Source organism: Mesoplodon mirus, assembly GCF_964341445.2.
Source record: "Mesoplodon mirus genome assembly, chromosome: 5".
Taxonomy (NCBI): Eukaryota; Metazoa; Chordata; class Mammalia; order Artiodactyla; family Ziphiidae; genus Mesoplodon; species Mesoplodon mirus.
The window spans coordinates 112,733,656-112,754,149 of record NC_138980.1 but is presented as its reverse complement, the minus strand read 5'-3'; positions in this window follow the sequence as shown (position 1 = coordinate 112,754,149).

The following is a 20,494-nucleotide window of genomic DNA, read 5'->3' as shown; positions in this document are numbered from 1 at the left end:
ATATAAATTCCTATATTCCCTTACAAAGTACAGTGTTCATTATGGCAGAGACACTTAGATCCAAAAGGAGCTGGTTCAACTAGGGCCCATGCAATTGATTTATTGGAATGTATCAGAGTCAAATAAAAAATACACACACTGAATGGATAATCCTGTATTTCTGTGCAAAAGAAAATTTTACCAAAATGCTTTGAAGTGTAAAATGTTTTTTAAAACACCTAACATTTATACCAGAACAAGCTCAGAAAAGATAGCCAATTATCTAAAAACCTTTAATTTTATCATCTCTGATTTACTACTAGATGTAATACATTCTTTACACCTGGGATAGCAATAATTCAAGTTATAGTCAGAGCACATTAGTCAGAGTAATATATATTAATAATTAATATATAATAAATATATATATGTTAAAGACATAAGTAGAGTAAGCAGAGCAAAGGGGTCAGAGGAGTGGAAAGGCGTAAGGGAAATAGGGAAAAAATACACAGTACTAGACATTCAGCAGTTACTGCTACCTGGTTGGAGATGCTGGATGTTCATTCAGATGTTGGATTTAAATATATTCACAAATTCGTTAAATATAACCATAATAATATTGAGAACCATATATCTAAGTACTTCCTGGACATCTGTAAGTTCCCCACCTGTATGTCCCTCGAGAACAACTAGTCAAAAACTAAACTCCTATATACCCTGACCACCTTCCTCCTCACACTGGACTTTTCTCCTCTTAAATAACCCTTTCAGGAACTGATATAATATTCAATTTGGACACTGAGTATTTGCTAAGAAAGTCTCTGGTTTCTTCACAATTATCCAATCAGTCATAAATTCTGATATTTGTGCTCTTTAAAATCTAGTTTTTTGGGCTTCAATGATACTACTTTCATTCAGACTCTCATTTCCTTTTACCTGGACTGTTGAAATTTCAATTTATTCAGCAAATATTTATTGAACATCTGTCATGTGTCAGGCACCACTCAATGCTGGGGGACAAAGATGAGAATCCTTGTCTTTCTTGAGTTTACTTTCTAGTGGGAGGAGACAGAGGATAAAAATAAGTAAACTAAATTCACTGAATTTAACTTTCTAAATAAGTCTCGCTGTATCAGGTACGTATGGTCTCCAAGCTCAGATTTCTTAGCACTGCAGTTAAGACTGCACAAGAAATGACTCTGCTCAAATATCAAGCTTTATCTCTCGCCATCTTTGTGTACATTAATTTTTAGAAAATTATTTACAATTCCCAAAGTTCACTACAACGCTTTATCCCTCTTGCCCGTGATGTTTCACCCACTCAGATTTCAACCTTTCTCCCAGCCAACATTTGAGTGGACACACTGCAAGATTTAAAGACTCAGCTCATGACAACTACTCTCTGAAGCCTTTCTGGTTACTTACACACAGGGAGATTTGAGATATCACTATCTCCCATGCATCCCAATGGCATCCCATGCCTACTTCCACCATTCCAGTTATGATATTGTAATGGATTTTTTTGTCACAAACTGCCTCCCTAGTTTAGTTCTTAAGCTCTCTGAATGGAGCAGCCATCTTTGTGTCACCAATATCTAATAAAGTATATAATATAGTCTAACAGTCATAATATATGTACTGGAAAAATATTTGCTAAATGAATAAATGAATGTATATTGAAGAGTTTAAAATGGTGACAACTAAGACTTATGTCAATGAAAAAATGTTTCTAAAAATTATTCCAATTGTCTCATAGAATATAATAGTCATAGCTAATATTCATGACTGCTTTTTATAGGACAGGTAATGTCTTGAGCATTTTATATGTATTATTCCATTTAAGGTCCACAAGGGCCATAGGAAGTGGGTGTTACTATAATTCTTATTTATGGGTGAGGAAAATGAGACACTGAGAAATTAAGCAATGCCCTACAGTCTGACTTCAGGACTCACGCTCTGCCTTCTCACGTTGTACTGTCTTCCCCTACATAATTACCCATTATATTTATTCATGGATGGTCCCCTCAAATTAAAGATGATGATTAAAATTAAACTTAAAATTCATGATGATTAAAATTAAAGACAAAGGAGAAATGGGCAAAGGTGGCAAAAGGTACAAACTTCTTGTTATAAAATAAATAAGTCATGGGGACACAACGTATAGCACTGTGACTGAAGTTAATAGTACTGTACTATATATTTGAAAGTTGCTAATAGAGTAGATCTTAAAAGTTCTCATCATAAGAAAAAAATCTGCAACTATGTGTGGTGATGGATGTTAACTGGATTTAGCATGATGATCATTTCACAGCACATACAGTTGTCCCTCAGTATCTGTGGGGGATTTGTTCCAGTATCCCCTGTGGACACCAAAATCCTCTTACATAAAATGTTTTACTATTTGCGTATAACCTATGTATACTCATTCCTGTACACTTTAAATCATCTCTAGTTTACTTGTAATACCTAATACAATGTAAATGCTATGTAAATAGTTGTAAATACAATGTAAATGCTATGTAAATAGTTGCTGGCAATGCAGCAAATTCAAGATTTGCTTTTTGGAAATTTCTGGATTTTTTTGTAATATTTTCAATCCACTGTTGATTGACTCCACGGGCACTGAACCCGCTGATATAGAGGGCCAACTGTATAACTGAATATATACCAACCTTCAATTCCTTTTACTAAAACCCTTATGTTTATTTATTATTTACATATAGTTTATCTAGAGCTATCCTTTTCAAATCAGGGTAGGTAAGTATTTTGACATCAGGTGATTTTATATAACATCAGATGTTTAAGTAAAATATACATTTCTTATTATACAGAGACATTGTCTTGTAGACACAAATCATTACTGAATAAGAAAATACACATGTGTCTGAATATGAAAGTATTGATACTTCACTGCATGATTTCAAAATATGGAACACTCCCCTTTAAACAGGAATTAAATTATTGCAGTAAATGCAAACCAGCTATATTACATTCATATTTCTAATTGCAGAAGCTGGAAACAAGCCTAACAACTTTAAAAAAAATCAAAACATTGTATTTATGAAAAAATTCATTCAGCTTTTACATCTGTTAATCCCTGCACGGGCCTCAGGTAGGCGTCATGCTGGACATAAGAAGGAGATTAAAAAACTTCCTTTGCATTCTACTTATTCTTACCATGTAAGCTCTGAACAAAACTGAAAAAATAAAAAATTACTGTTATCATGGTATTGTTCATTTCTGTTCTCTTCTTGGGGACAGTAGATACAACTGCGCAATAGGGAAATTTTAAGCACCGATAATTTGCAGGCGGACGTGATATGGAAATCAGAGAGATCTTTGGGAGGACACTTAAATCTAATCTGAAAACCAAGGCCTTTCATTTGAAAATAAAAGTGACATGAGTGCAACAGAGAGAGGCAGGAAACCCATAGCATATGAACACAGACACAGATGCAAGAGACAGGATCTGCTATGCTTGCTTTAAATATGGATCCTGGGAGAGTCCTGGTCACACTGAATTTAGGATAATATGAATACATAAAATGCATTCTGTTCCCCTCAAACTTAAATTCACTGCTTAGCATTTTTATTATTCTTATCATTGAAGATTTTATGTTTATTTTTAATACATGCAAGTTTTGTTCTTTTCAGTAAACCGTAAACTCTTAAAACCTAAGGTTGTATCTCATTCATTTTTATATCCTAATTATATAGCATAATGTCTCTTTCACAATAAATGCTTAGTTAATGTGTAAATAAATTAATGAGTGGATAAATGAATGAATTTCTTTAGCAGTGGAGTCACTGGTTTTGTTATACTCAAGTCTGTTTAGTAATTTATGACCTGAGCATGGTAGTTTTGAATGTTGACCCTAATCATATGGATATCTTGGCAGTGCCTTTTAAAATGATGGCCCTGCACAAATGTTTCCCCCTTCCCTGGGAACTGTCTCCCAAGTACGGGGTGCGGGTAGTGGAGTTCCTCTGATTGGTTTTATTCATCCTTCCTGAACTTGTGGTCGGGGCTTCCCTGGTGGCGCAGTGGTTGAGAGTCCGCCTGCTGATGCAGGGGACACGGGTTCGTGCCCCGGTCTGGGAAGATCCCACATGCCGCGGAGCGGCTGGGCCCGTGAGCCATGGCCGCTGAGCCTGCGCGTCCGGAGCCTGTGCTTCGCGACGGGAGAGGCCACAACAGTGAGAGGCCCGCATACCGAAAAAAAAAAAAAAAAAAAAACTTGTGGTCGGTCACAGAAAATTGATTCAGGAGTAGTCACCTGATTTGACTTGATCCCTTCAGACTCTCTTCCAGGATGTTTGGTAGATAAAAACCCCAAGACCAAGAGTCAGCAGAGTAAACTCTCAGTAAGAATAGCATTCTAGAAAGAAAAATGTACAAAATTCTGTTGCTGTAGTTTAGTTCCTGCTTTCAAGTCTGGGTTACTTGTTTTCCTAAATTTCATAAGCTAATTTTCTGTTCCTCCACTAAGTTTTCTCTTAAACTAGTCAAGGAGTTTTTATGCCTTATGAACGGAAAGAACGTAACCGGTAAAGATATGAGTGAGGAATGAGTCTCAACCCTTTCTTCTTCTCTCCCATCCCCTATAGAAAGCTGACTGTTACGCTTTGTATCATATATTCTATCTCTGTAAGAAGTTCAAATTTTTAGCTCTGCTTCAATTTTCAGGCCAAATTGCTAGTCCATGAATGGCACAGGTGTATTCTTTCTAGAAATTCTAAAATATTGGGAAAGGCTATAAGGTCAGAGATCTAAAAATAGTATCGAGGATTGTCATTCACCAGGAGATATTCTCTGACAAGGAAGCCTAAGTTTTATTGTTATTTCTATGGTTACCGTTTTCATCCCAGAGATTAAAAAAAGAGACCAGTTCTTTTGCAATTTTTTTTTTTTACTTTTCCCTGAGGGAGAACAATCTGTTTCCTTCTGAATTTCTGTTATCCTGTTCTTTACCCGTCTCTTATACTGTTCTTTGAAGTTACAAAATCCTATTTCACTTGCATCAGACCATTTAGATATAGGTAATATGGTACAGACACTTAACTTCAAACACAGACACAAGTAGAACAAAAAGATGCAGGTAACAGGCAAAAAATTCAGATATTTTGCTTGAATTAGGAAAAAAAAATCCTGTTAGAGAATTTAAAATAAAGAAAAGCTCCTGTTTAACAAAATAGCCAAGAAGTACCAAACACTACTATTAGGATGGTAGACTCAAAGTGAGTAAATAGTGTATAATATAAAAAATTAAATTAATTTTGCATTTTATAAAATTTACTGAAGAAATAATGCATCTGGAAATTCAAAGAGACTTTAATTATACTGAAATATTTTAACTAGCATTTAAATTTCCTGTGAATTGCACATTTAATTTTGACAGGGTGATAAAAAAAAAAGAAAAGAAAAATTTCAGTGTTAATACACATTGGTAAAACAGCTAGGACTTTTTTTTTTTTCTTTACAATTTGGTCTTTTCACCCTCCTGAAAGTACTACCAAGCCACAGACATTAAAAGAGCAACAGGAAACACATGCTTTGGAATTAAAATCATATAACAACCTACTTTATAATTAGTGCCACGAAAACCTTATTGCCAAATTCAAAATTCCAAACGTCAAATGCCTTCTTCCTTTATCATCCAGAATAGTACAAAGACTGCAACTATATTCTTTATATTTGTTAAAATAAAAAATTGACTTGAAAATGGCATATTCAAATCTCTTTTTAAATTAATTTTATTGTGAAATATTTCAGACAAATATAATGTTAGACCTTATATATTAAAATATATGTTTGATTGCATTCTCACTTTTTCACAACAGAAGACACGGTTAATCCCATTTTATATTCAGATTCTTATATTTCTGATGATTTAACAAATTACCCTTCAAATGTACAAGTAAGAATGGTGATTTCCAAAGTATTTACAGCTTCTTAAAATTTATGAAGTACTTTACACAAGTATATAGAAGTATATAGAAGTAGTTAAGTTGGTAAAAAATAAAACAAAACAACCTTGTTGTTTGTTTTCTTAAATGGTAGTCATTAATGAGTGTGGTACTCATCTATTTAGCCCTGATGAGGACATATTCAAAATGCAACAGTGACTATAGAGGTGAATGTCTCATGGACCCTAGACCTGATTCCCACAAAACATACAATCTGGTAAGGAACTGATCATAATATAATATATGGCAGTATATGGGAAATACCACAATACTAGTACCAATACCATGTTCTTGGAGTTGGAGGAAAGGAAAACTTTTTTTTTTTTTGCAGTACGTGGGGCTCTCACTGTTGTGGCCTCTCCCGTTGCAGAGTACAGGCTCTGGACGCACAGGCTCAGCAGCCATGGCTCACGGGCCCAGCCGCTCTGAGGCATGTGGGATCTTCCCAGACTGGGGCACGAACCCGTGTCCCCTGCATCGGCAGGCGGACTCTCAACCACTGCGCCACCAGGGAAGCCCCAGGGAAACTACTTTTTAAATGATATTTTAAGTCTAAATATTTTTTAGCAGCTATTAACTTCCTCAAATTTGCTTTGCCATTTAAACCCCTAATTTTTCATTACTTTTGGTTACTTTAAAAAGTCAAGAAGGATTTTTCAATTAGCTTATGATCAAATGTGAATTCTTGCTCTTCGGTAACTTCACTAGCCTCTGTTGGAAACTGCAAGAGTACTAACTAATATTTTTGCAATTATTATCCTAGCTTCTGTACCTCATTAGCACATGCTTTGCTAAATTCAAAGAAGAGAGGTCAAAGTTAAATGTCATCTTGTGGCTCCAGGTTTCTAAGGACTGATAACCTGGAGGCACATTACGAGGAAGTCAGCTCCAGAAGTGTTGTGTTGATTCATGATGTGTTTCCAGAGACAGTAAGACCCAGGCTATATTTACAGTCTTTGTCCCCCCCGCCCACGATCATGCTGGCCCTCCCAGGGCAAGGTTTTTAAGAACTACTGATGTAACTCTCCCACAGCTCAAGCTGTTGCATGGCTGTAACTTTACTAACCCTTGGAAGCTGTCTCTCTCAGGTCACTTGGGAACAGCTGTATTTAGGTCACTCATAAGCAGGATTTATAAAATAGTACATAATACTCTGATTCATCTTCCTAATGTGCCTCGTGTACTTCTAAGGTGTAGCTCAGAGACCAAGAAATTCTGATTTTATGTTATGTGCTTTTAAATTTACCAATATGTTGTGTAGCTTTTCCCCATTTTACTTTACCTTTACTTTTATTTAAAAAGCATGTATTTTTTGTTCCTCTACTATTAATCAGATGATTATAACATTATGTAATAATGTTATAAAACAGTTAACTACTGTTTATGAGAGATGAAATGTAGATAAGACATGTAATATTTCAGGAACTACTGACCCTCTGCAAATGTGTATCTGTCTATAGGTCTGCGTGTTTCATTCTCTGAGTGGTAAGCAAAGTAGTTCTCAAAGCCAGTTCTTGCTGTATGTTGAAGATGTCTAGAATGCCCCAATAAAATGGTTGGGCAAATGATATTACATTCATTCAAAGAAGGAGCTTTATGAATGTCCACTAAACATATGCAAAATGTCTAACCATATTAGTACTAAAATATTTTAGATTAAGGCAACAGTATTTTTGTCTACCAAGCATTTTTTTTAATACTCATTGGTGGCAAGGGTGCAGTGAAACAGGCATTCTTGCATATTCCTGATGGAACCGTAAACTAGATCAGTTTTTCTCAAAGGCTAGCTGCCATTTTTAATCAAAAGCCTTGATAGTCACAGGTAAAGTGGGGGGAAATACAAAAAGCATTCTTTTCTCTTTTCTCTGCTTTCCACTTTGCCACATAGAGTTCTTACTTGTCTTTTGTAGAATCTAACTTTGCATTTAATGGAAGAGACTTTACCAGAATATTTCAACAATACTAAAGGAAAAATGACTGCCACTGATGGTGAAATCAGAGAAGTTAACCCCATGACACGTGGATACAGGAGTAGAATATGATATGGTGGTCAGAGCAGCAAGTGCAGTGGAACTTGAAGTGTATGCCCTGGCAAAAAGAATACACATGGACAACAGAATCTCACATCTGGGCAGAATGCAAGACCACGGAGATGAGAATCAACAATTCCACAATTGAGCCACAAGGTACAGTGATGAAAAGGGCTAATAATACCTCAGCTCCTTTTCTCAAAACTCAAATATTATTCTATTAAGTTCACAGTACCTGATGATGACCATACATTTAGTAAATATATCAAATCATGGAGGACCGAGGACAAATTCCAGAGTTGGTACCTTAGATAAGCATTTTCCAATATTCTTTTCAGCCAGCTGCTTCTGGGTGAGGAATATATGTTAAGGCCAGTAACATACCATATGCTAGTGTCTATTGTAACACCTCATTTATCATGAAACTAGGTATTTGGTCTGAAGCCACACTGTGCGGGTACCATGTGAATAGATGAGGCATCTCAGTAAGCCCTGAGGTGGTGGGGGTGGAAGCAGCATTTCAGGAATGGAAGGCAAATCAGTATCCACTGCAGGGTAAGGATCGACCTGGGAAGGATTTACTGCTGATTAGGTCAGGTGTGGAGTGGACTGATAAAAAAACTGCCACAGAGTGGCTGACTAGGCACCTCTGAGCAATACTGACAAAGGCACCAGACTCTATGGATCAGAAATAAGATGTCCCTGAGGTACTCTGTTGAAATTCTTGACCCAAAAAATCAGGGTTAAACAAAATAATTGCCTTTTAAGCTATTATTTTGGGGGATAGTTTCCTATGCAAAAATATTGGGTGTGCCAAAACGTTCCTTTGGTTTTTAAAGTAAAAATAAAAACATTTTTAATTTTCACCAAGAAGTTTATTGAACAACGTATTCACCCTTTTTTCCCCCTACCTTCTGCCATTTTTCAGGCAGCTTCATAATTCCATCTTCCCAAAACTTTTTATCTTTTTGAGCAAAGAACTGTTCCAGGTGTCTTTTACAGTCTTCCAGGGAATTTAAATTTTTTCCATTAAGAGAATTTTGTAAAGACCAAAATAAATGGAATTCAGAAGGTGTAATGTCTGGTGAATATGGTGGATGAATCAGAACTTCCCAGCCAAGCTGTAACAGTTTTTTGCCTGGTCATCAAAGAAACATGCGGTCTTGGGTTATCCTGATGGAAGATGATGCATTTTCTGTTGAATAATTCCAGACACTTTTCATCGAGGGCTGCTTTCAGTTGGTCTAAATGGGAGCAGTACTTGTTGGAATTAGTTGTTTGGTTTTTTGGAAGGAGCTCATAATAGAGGACTCCCTTCCAATCCCACCATATACACAACATCACCTTCTTCGGATGAACACGGCCTTTGGTGTGGTTGGTGATGGTTCATTTCGCATGCCCCACGATCTCTTCCATTCCACATTGTTGTACAGTATCCACTTTTCATCGTCCATCACAATTTGTTTTAAAAATGAAACATTTTTGTTATGTTTAAGTAGACAATCGCATGCAGAAATACGGTCAAGAAGGCTTTTGTCCACTTAACTTATGTGCAACCCAAACACCAAAGAGATGAACATAACCAAGCTAGTGAAAATGATTTTCAACACTTGATTTGGATATTTTGAGTATGTCGGCTATCTCCCGCGTGGTATAACATTGATTGTTCTCAACTAATGTCTTGATTTGATCGCTATCGACTTCAACTGGTCTACCCAACCATGGAGCATTGTACAGCGAGAAATCTCCAGCACGAAACTTCACAAACCACTTTTGACATGTTCAATCAGTCACAGCACCTTCTCCATAAACTGCACAAATCCTTTTTGCATTTCAGTTGCATTTTTATCTTTCTTGAAATAATAAAGCATAATATGCCGAAAATGTTGCTTTTTTCTTTCATCTTCAATATTAAAATGGCTACACAAAAATTCACCAATTTTGAGGAGTTTTTTTTTTTTTTCAATGCATGCTGATATGACAGCTGTCACAATACAGTCTAACAAAATTGTTTCGAATGAAGTTAAAGACAACTAAGCGCTACTGGAGCCATTTTACAGAAAAAACCAAATGTACCTTTTGGCCAACCCAATAGATAATAAAATGTCTAACAACAAGAAACGTAAATTGTAGGACATTCACTAGATAAAGTTTTATGTATTCTGTAAAAATGATAGCTGTGCAAACAACATAGCAAATGCTTACAAAGTAATGACAGATGATAAATTGGTATGCAAAATTATGCGTGAACTCATTAAAATCAAACAAAGATGTATATAAAATAATGGAATGAAATATAGGGCTATTATATCAATGACCTAATATTTGTGTTTACAGTTGATATTAACTAAATTTATGAACTATATAATAAATGAATTTATTTTTATTTCATGAATATGGTATCTCAAACACTACGCTTATTTACTAATTTCATGCCCAGAGATTTGTAAATGCTCCGGGATTACTGGGATAATAGAAAAAAAGCTGAGCCTAGAAAATCAGCAGAAAAATGATTTACATTTTCTTTCTGAATCATGCCCGGGATGTGTAAAATCTTCTATAACCAAGTGCCTGGCCTCCTGGCCTAAGTATTTAAATAAGTATTGGTTGAAAAGAAGGGAGGAAAAAAATATGACAAATTTTAGATCTTGATTTCAAGAAGGAGGCACCCTAATATAAAAAATGCACCTCAGGAAAACACTATGAGACTTAATACAATAGTAGCTAATGTACAATTATGCAGTATAAGTTAATACGGGATATTCTCCCTTTATTCCTAGTTGTTATTACCAGCATTCACATGAAAATTATTTGGTTGAATAGTAGAAAACATCTTCTCAAAGAAATGACTGAACTATGGTAGCATGCCAGAATGAGGTTTGGCCCTAGAATGCAGCCACGAGATTTGCTGCTAGTTACGAAACTTGCAGAGGGCCAAATAGTCCACAAATCAAACTAACCACAAAGACTTTAGTATATTTTCTGGCTTCAAGATGAGATTAGGTTTGGAGATCTATTAGAGTTGTGAAAATATGTAACTCCAGAAACATTTTGACACTGCCAGGATCTCACAAATTTATAACTATATTCCTTGACAAGTTATAATTGAATAAGACACTTTTTTTTATTGATAAATACATGTAGAGGCCTTTCTCTAGAGTACTATAGTATATAACTTTTAATTTTCATCTGGTCAGTGAAAAATTTACTTACAAATTCGATTCAGCAAAATGGCTATTTAATCAAGAACTATATACTTATCAGATATGAGTGGTCACTAAGGGTATTTAAGTTTATAGCTCTGAAAACAAATAAATATCAGTAAAAGTAAAATAAATTTGAAATATATAATTTACATAGATTAAATATATCTCCATATGTAATGAATCTACTACTGTATACAATTCACATTAATTAAAATCTCCTTTCCTGGGCTTCCCTGGTGGCGCAGTGGTTGAGAGTCCACCTGCCGATGCAGGGGATATGGGTTCGTGCCCCAGTCCAGGATGATCCCACATGCCGCGGAGTGGCTGGGCCCGTGAGCCATGGCCGCTGAGCCTGCACGTCCGGAGACTGTGCTCCGCAACGGGAGAGGCCACAACAGTGAGAGGCCCGTGTACCGCAAAAAAAAAAAAAATCTCCTTTCCTTTTATTTATAAACATATGCCCTTCCTAACTTGCTATCCTAAAGAGTTTAGACATTCAAATGTGGGCTTTAACTAGGTTCCTATCCTGAATCCACTACTCGCAAGCTATGTGAACTTGGAGAATTTAACTTCTCTGTGCCTCAGTTAACCCATCTGTGATGTATGGATAATATTAACTTCCTCCTAAGCTTGTTAAAAAGATGAAAAAATTCCCAAATGAAAGTGTTTAGAATAGTACCTAGAATTAAGAAGTCCTGAATAGATTCTAACTTTAAGAACATCCAGCTTGATTTAGTGAACAACCTTCCCATGAAAGGACACATGAAAAGAAGATCATAGTCATTGATGATGCAGATTGAGTCATTTTCTGAAGAATGTATGTTACGAAGTATTGACTTCAACCATAATTTAACAAGAAATTAATATGAAAAGTAAGTATGGAAAATACTCACACATTTGGAAATTAAACAGCACACATCTATACTCATCATGGGCTAAAGAGGAAGTCTCAAGGGAATTTAGAAAATATTCTAAATTAAATGGAAACAAAAGCACCATGTATCAGAATTCTTAGAATGTAGCTAACTCAGTACTTCGAGGGAAATATATAGTATTAAATGTTTACTTTAGAAAAGAACAAGAGTCTGAAATCGAAGTTTATATGTTACTGAACTAGAAAAAGAAGAGTAAATGAAAACAAAAGTAAACATAAAGAAGGAAATAATAAAGGTAAGGGCATAAAAGAGTAATACTGAAAACAAAAAATGCAATAGAGAGAATCATTAAAACCAAAAAGTTGATTCTTTAAAAAAAATAATAATATGGACAAATCTCTGGTCAGACTTGGCAAGAAAAAAGAGAGAAGACATAATTATCAATATCAGGTATGGAAGAAATGAGATCCCTAAAGAACCCACATATATTAGAATAATAATAAGGGAATTCCAAGAACAATTTTATGCCCATAAATATTGGTGAAATGGATAAATTCCCTGAAAGACGCCAAAAACCTAAGCTCACTCAAGAAAAACAGATAAACTAAATAGTCTTAAATCTACCAAAGTAATTGAATTTGTAGTTAAAACCTTCCAACAAAGAAAACCCTAGATAGGTTCACTAGATGGCTTCACTGGCAATTTTTACCAAACATTTAAGGAGGAAATAATGCCAATTCAATGCAAAATTTTCCATAAAGTAGAAGAGAAGTGAATGTTTCTCAATATATTTTATGAAGCTGGCATTAGCCTGAAACCAAAATCAAATAGTGCCTTTGCAAGAAAACAAACCTACAGTCCAATATCCCTCATGAACATAGATGCAAAAATATGTAAAAATTTGAATCCAGCAGTATATAAAAATGTTACTACATCATGATAAACCAAAGCAATTCTATCATATCAATACAGTAAAGAAGAGAAAACAAACTTATGATCATCTCAATCAATGCAGAAGAATTGTTTACAAAAATACAACACCTGTTCATAATAAAAATTTTCAGCAAGCTAAGAATAGAGAGGAACTTCTTCAATCTATTAAAGGGCATCTAAAAAAATAAAACTTACAGCTAACATACTTAACGTTGAAAGACCACTAAATATGAAAAAGAAGCATAAAGTTGGGCAGCTTATATTATCTGACTTTTAGTTACTTTTAAACTACAGTATAAAAATAGTATTACATTGGAGAAAGAATAGAAACGTAAATCAACTGTGAAGAATAGAGTCCAGAAATAGACAAACACTTGTATGGTGAATTGATTTTTTGGCAAAGTTGCAAAGGCTATGGAGAATGGATGGTCTTTTCACAGGTGATGCTGGAAACTATTGGATATTCATTACCAAAATAATTAACCTCAAGTATACCTTGTACCCTAAACAAAATTAACTAAAAAGAATCATAGACCTAAATGTAAAACCTAAAACTAGAGAAATTCTAGATAAAGCGTAGGAGAAAATCTTTGTGAACTTGAGTTAGGCAAGTGTTTCTTAAATATAACACTATAAGCATGAAGCATAAAAGAAAAAATATGATAAAACAGACTTTATTAAAATCAAAAATTTTGCTCTTCAAACAATAATGTTTAGAGGATGAAAAGACAAGGCACAGGAGGGAGAATATATGTGTAAAACACTTATCTGATAAAGAACTTGTATCTAGAATGTGTAAGAACTCTTAAAACTCAATTATAAAAAAATGAACAAACCAATAATAATGGATAAAATATTTCAACAGACACTTCACTGAAGAAGATATAAAGTTGGCAAATAAGTATATTAAAAGATGCTCAATATCATTAGTCATAGGAAAATGCAAATGAAAAGAAAACAAGCTACCTTGTAAGAAGGATTCTAAAATGGTCCTTCAATGACCCTGCCCTTGTACAATACATTCCCCTCTCTATTAGTGTGGGTGGGGCTTGTGACTATGATAGGCTATCACTCCCATGAATGGGTTACATTATAAGGCAAAAAGGAAGGGATTTTGCAGATATAATTAAGATCTATCATCAGTTGATTTTGAGCTAATCAAAGGAAGATTATCTTGGTGGCCCTGATGCAAATAAGTAATCTCTTAAAAGAGGGTTTAGTGGTCAGAGACGGAGGAAATCAAAGAGACATGCTCCTATTGGCTTCAAAGAAGAATTAAACTGCCATTTTGTGAGATGGCCTGTGCCGGAGATCTCTAGGAGCTAAGTATGACCTCAGGCCAACAGCCATGGAGGAAATGGGGACCTCAGTCCCACAATGCAAAAAACTGTATTCTACCAATGACCTAAATGGGCTTGTAAGAGGACCCAGAGCCTCAGATGAAGAATTTGCAGTCCTACTGATACCTGATTTCAGTCTTTTGAGATCCTAAGTAGAGTACCTAGCCAAACTGTGCCCAGCCTTCTGACCTACAGGAACTCTGAGATAATAAATTTGTGTTCCTTTAAGGTGCTAGGTTTGTGGTAATTTGTCATGCAGCAGCAGAAACTAACACAAAATACTACTACACACTTAAAAGAATGGTCAAACAAAACAAAAAGTTGACAATAGCAAGTGCTGTTTGCAATGATGCAGAGCAACTAGAACTCATACATTACTGATAAGAATAAAAAAATAGTACAAATACTTCACAGAAAAATTCAGCAGTTTCTTATAAAGATATACATACACTCACCCAGTAATTTCATGCTTGGGTATTTATTCAGGAGATGTGAAAATGTATGTTCACATAAAAATTTGTAAGTGAATGTTTACAGTGGATTTATTCATAAATGCCCCAAACTGGAAATACCCCAAATGCCCTCCAACAGGTGAAAGGTTAAACAAACTGATACATCCATACAATGTAATACTGCTCAAAAAAAAAAGGGATAAACATTTGATACATGCAATGTCATTGATGGATACAAAATCTTTATGTGAAAAAAACTCAAAGGTCTACATACTGTATGATACCATGAATTTTACATTTCTGATAAGGCAAAATTAGACAAATAAAACAGATCGGTGGCTGCCAGGGATTGCAGTGATCAGACATATTGGCTACAAAGAACATGAGTGATTTTGGGGAGGTGATAGAACAGTCTGTATCTTGACTGTGTAGTAGTGCCTACATACAGTTGCCAAAGCTCAAAAACTATACACAAAAGGGTTAATTTTCCTTTATATAATTTATACTTCAACTAAATTATTGATTTGAAAACTAATATATAGCTCCTGGATTAAAATCTCAGTGACTTAACATGGTAAAGTTATCTCTTGCTCAGGAAAGTTCAAAAAATGTTTATAATCCATGGGCAGTTTTCCTGCACGTATGATTCAGGAAACCAAGCTGCTTCTGTCTTGCCCATGTGTTCTTCAGTATATGGACCCCAAGTTCTCCAGGCTGGTCTGCCTTGAGCTGGCAAAAAAGAACAAGCATGGGCTGGCTCTCTTTAGAGGGCCAGGCCTGAAAGTGGAATGCATCACATTTGCTCACACTCGCTGTGAGCAAACCACATTGGGTCACATCCATTGTGAGCAAATCCAGTCACAGCTACCTGAAGGGAGGTAGTCAAATTTAGATAAGCAGTTTGTATAGGAAATACAGGAAAAACTTTTTGTGAACAAATAACCAATCTATTTATTATCCTATAATAAGTCCTTTATAGTAATAAAAGCAAAATACAGTTTATAAAAGCATAAACTATTTCCCACTTATAATAAAGTTTGGGCCTATCAAGTAAGAAGCAAAAAAAAAAGAGAGAGAGAAAAGATAGAACAAACAATAACACCAAGGATGTTTGTTAATTTTTGTAGGATCTTAAATTCTTGTGGAATATTTCTCCTTGAATAATGTACCATTTAAAATGAATTGACAAAAATACCCTTGCAAAAAATGTTCACCTATTATATAACCTTTCAGAATTTTCCAATTTGTGACTTATCTCCTGAGTTGCAGTTCAGATATTTTCCCGCTGTGTCACCTGGCCTCTCCAAATTCTAGTTAGAGTCGTGCGCACTGGAACAAAGATGATCTCCTGAAGGAAATCTTGACAGGTAACTTTTATTTTATTTTATATGGATAACCTTTATTTTTTTTTAAAGAATTAGGCATTATTTTATTTTCCAAAGGGACCTGCTGATAATACATGAGAAGAAAAATTTACAAAACATTCTCTGCTGTTGCAGGGCAGTATGGAATACAGAGGGACCAGACATGATCTTTTTCTTACACATAACTTGCCAAGCAGAGGGAGGTCAATCTTTTGCCCTGATTCTCTTCTAGCAGGCACAATATTTCAATTTTCTGTCCAACAATTTAGTGCTATCTCAGATTATGGATAACCTTTAAATGGTACTTTAGTCTATTTGTCCAGCATTAGTATTTTAATAATATTATACCTTAAAAAATGTACTTTCCTAATATAAGATACATAGGGATAAAATAAATAGAACAATTGTGTTCCTTGCATCAACTTTGGGAAAAGCTTGAAAACTGATGGACTCTTCAAAACAGTATTTAGTGACATAGGTTGGGAAATCATTCAGAGAAGTTGAGAATAAAAAGTAAGTATAATTTGGTTTCTCATAATATTATTGTTGCTATGTGATAGACTGTATAATAGTACCTATTAAGAATGCTGATTAGCTATTTCTCTATATGTAAACTCTTCTTTTAGATCTGGTGAGTGAGCAGCATTACCAGATTTCATAATCTACAAAGTGATTTTGTTTTAGAGTCATATAATCTTAATATTGTTTTCTAAATATCAGGTTTTTTAACTCGGCTTGAATAATCCCACAAATTGCAAGTGACCAATAAGAGACATTTTGTAAGCAGTCAGAATTAAACAAAGTCATTTTCACATCCCACAAATATTACCCAACTATTGTTTTAATAAACTTCTAGAAGAAAAACTATATTTAAAAAAGATATTCTGGTCCTCTTTGAAGGACAGGAAACAGTAAAAGGGCATAAATGCTTAATGCCTCATATGTGTAATGAATCATATATGGCATTAGAGATTCTGGTCATCTGCTTTATAAGTGCAGATATGGTTCTTCTGTATATCTAAATTTCATTACTCAAATTATTTTCTGATCTATAAATGGATTTTAAGTTGCAGTCTTATGAACTTCTTCTGTCAGTCATCATCTATGGTTATTAATGCAAGGGATGTGGCATGTTTGTGTTAAATTGGCACAGTATGAAGCGTGAATTTTATGATATATTTTAAACTCCATGTTCATGAATTGTTTTCTTCTGAGTGGGTGGATCACAGCTATATAAAGACACGTTATGTTTCAAGGTCTGTCTCAGTTTGAAATATATATACTTATTTACAGAGTATAAATAAGAAATAAAATGAGGAAAATTAAATTTCAAGAACTCAATATTTTAAAGCTTTGAGCATTATTTTAAAAATTAGTTTTAAGGAGAGGTTAATCAGTGGAACAAAGATTCAAGAAAACTATCAGCCTGATTCTAACGAAAAGTAATAGTGTCAAGGAAAAATGTGGCCAAATAAGGAAGAAAACAACAACCAAGCAAGGTCAGGTAGATGCTTGGGAGTGGGCCCTTGCGTTCCAAGGGATTTCAGTTGATAAACCTAGTTTTGAAAGGTAAAAATCAATTACCAACCAAGTAACTAATGTGTGAATGGATTAATCTAATTCTTCACCTAATTTGGTTAAAAGAACTCAGAAATTTAACATACTGTATATTAATACTAGATTCTTACTTTTACATGTATAAAATGTCATACAGGGTAAAACTGGGACTAATATATGGTACAAAAGTTCAGGAAAACATATTTAATACATATATATGGCAACCTTTTAAAATTTACTATCTCCCTTTTGTTCTAATCTCTTTCTCTGCACTACGGTCATATTAGATGAAACATAAAATTAATACTTTATTGAAGTTGTAGCCTAATAATAACATTGTTTACTGAGGATAAGAGTTTAGTGCTGCCTACTTAATTCATTTATTCATTAATATTTATCATACATCTATTATTGCCAGACATTATTACACATTGATGAGAAAATATTACATGGTACCTACAGGGAGGGAGCTGATAATCTAGAACTAGAAGCTCTCATCAAAATAGCTGAATATTGTGAGTGGGATATGGGCTATGAAGAAGAGTTTTATGGTGACACGTGAACATAGAAGAGATCATGGAAAACTTGAGAGAAGAAGTAAGATCTGTGTGATGAGCTGTGATCTGAAAGATGAGCATGCCTTACTTATCTACAGTATTTATTCCTAGGAGAGGAAACAGGGTGTGGAAATACGCTATGGCAGAAAGAGAGCAGAGATGAGGAGCTGTAGTGGCCTGACAGTAAGAATGAGAAGAATATGAAGTATGAGGATGGGGAGGTGTACGCTGGCTGAACCTTGCAGGGCCTGGTAGGTCCTGAAGAGGTCTTTTCTCATTTACCTGAAATCAGTGAGAAGGTCTCAAACTATTTTAAGTGTGTGTGTGTGTGTGTGTGTGTGTGTGTGTGTGTGTGATGGTGGAGGTGGAGCATTGTGAGGGGAAGATTTGCATTTCAAAAAGATCTTCCTGATTTTCAGTGGGGAGAACAGACTCTTGGGGTCAGGGAGAACAGGGAGGAAGCTACTGCAGTTGTCTAGAAGAGAGACTGGTAGTTGGCCAGCCCAGAGCCTTGCCTTGAGGACTAAGAGTAAATTATCTTCCAAGACTCTGAAACTCTACCTTACAGATAAGAAAGCTTTCATGGTCTTACTTGTAACCTACTCAATTTTATTACAGTGGTGGTCAAAATCTAGCTTCCTGTAAGAAATTAGAAAACCTCGCTTCCCTAGTGGCTCAGTGGTTAAGAATCCACCTGCCAATGCAGGGGACATGGGTTCGAGCCCTGGTCTGGGAGGATCCCACATGCCACGGAGCAACTGGGCCCATGTGCCACAACTACTGAGCCTGCGTTCTAGAGCCCACGAGCCACAACTACTGAGCCCGTGGACCTAGAGCCTGTGCTCCCAGCAAGAGAAGCCACTGCAATGAGAGGCATGCACACCGTGGTGAGGAGTGGTCCCCGCTCGCCGCAACTAGAGAAAGGCCCACGCGCAGCAACAAACATCCAAAGCAGCCAAAAATAAAATAAATTAATTTTTAAAAAACCGCATTAAAAAAAATCCTCGCCAAGAAGTGTTGGCAATTTAGAAAGTCTGAAGTGAAGGGAAACAAAACTACAGCAAAGGACATGTTAGAAGTTAGGAAAGTCTCTGGAAAAAATGAGGGCAGAAGATTAGTTATTAAGTCCATGTATCAACATGATAAATCCAGTCTGTTCCAGGCTGTATTATCTATTGCTGTTTAACAAATTATCCCAAAAGATAGTGGCTCAAAACAACAACATTTATTATCTCATGGTTTCTCTGGGTCAAGAATCTGGTTGTTGGCAGGATTCAGTTGCTTCTGTGCTATTGGACAGGGTGCCTCAGTTTCTTGCTGACTGTTGGATGAAAGTTGCCCTCAGTTTCTTGTCACATGGGTCACTCCACGAAGCAGCTTTCAACATAGCAGTTTACGTCACCAGGGAAAACACACTAGACAAGCCAGAGAGAAGGTGGAAGCCCATTCATTTATAACTCAATCTCAGAAGGGACATTCCATTACTTCTGCCATATTCTATTTGTTATAAGCACGCCACTAGGTCCAGTCCACATATAAGGGGAGGATTACACAAGAGCATGAATACCCTGAGGTGAGGATCATTGATAGTTATTTGAGAAGCAGCCTACACACGCTTTAAAATGCTACAACAAACATGTATGGGGGATGAAATAAAGTCATTATTTAGAAGTTGCCTATTAGAAAATAGCATAAATAAAATGCATTCTTGTACATTCTAGGAAACAAGATTGAAAAATAGAATAGAGAGTGGGAAACAAAGGAAGAGTTTCAAACTCCTATGAAATAATGCTGAAAAGGAGACAAATAACAGGCTCCAGGAAAGCTGGGGACATATACCACGCTGCCATATAATCACCTGTTTACTTTTCTGCATCTCCCACTAGACTATAAGCTCCTGAAGAACAGGGCTGTCTTTTACCCTTACGATCTCAGTATCTAGTACATCATAAGAACATTTTAAGTGTTCAATAAATATTACATGAAGGACAAAGAGCTTTGACCTCTTAACCTTGTTTTAGAAGGCTTTACCTAGGCAGGAGTGGGTGGTTATTCCTACAGAAGATCAGATATCAGATGCCAATGCCTTTTAGTTTCATAATATTTATTTGTAACACTGATAGTGGTTTAGGAAAAATAGGTTACATTTGAAAATCTGTTTGCACATTACCATGAGTAAGGTTATATTCCTGTTATTTTAAATGACACTTACTTGTTAGAATGTGGACAAGAGA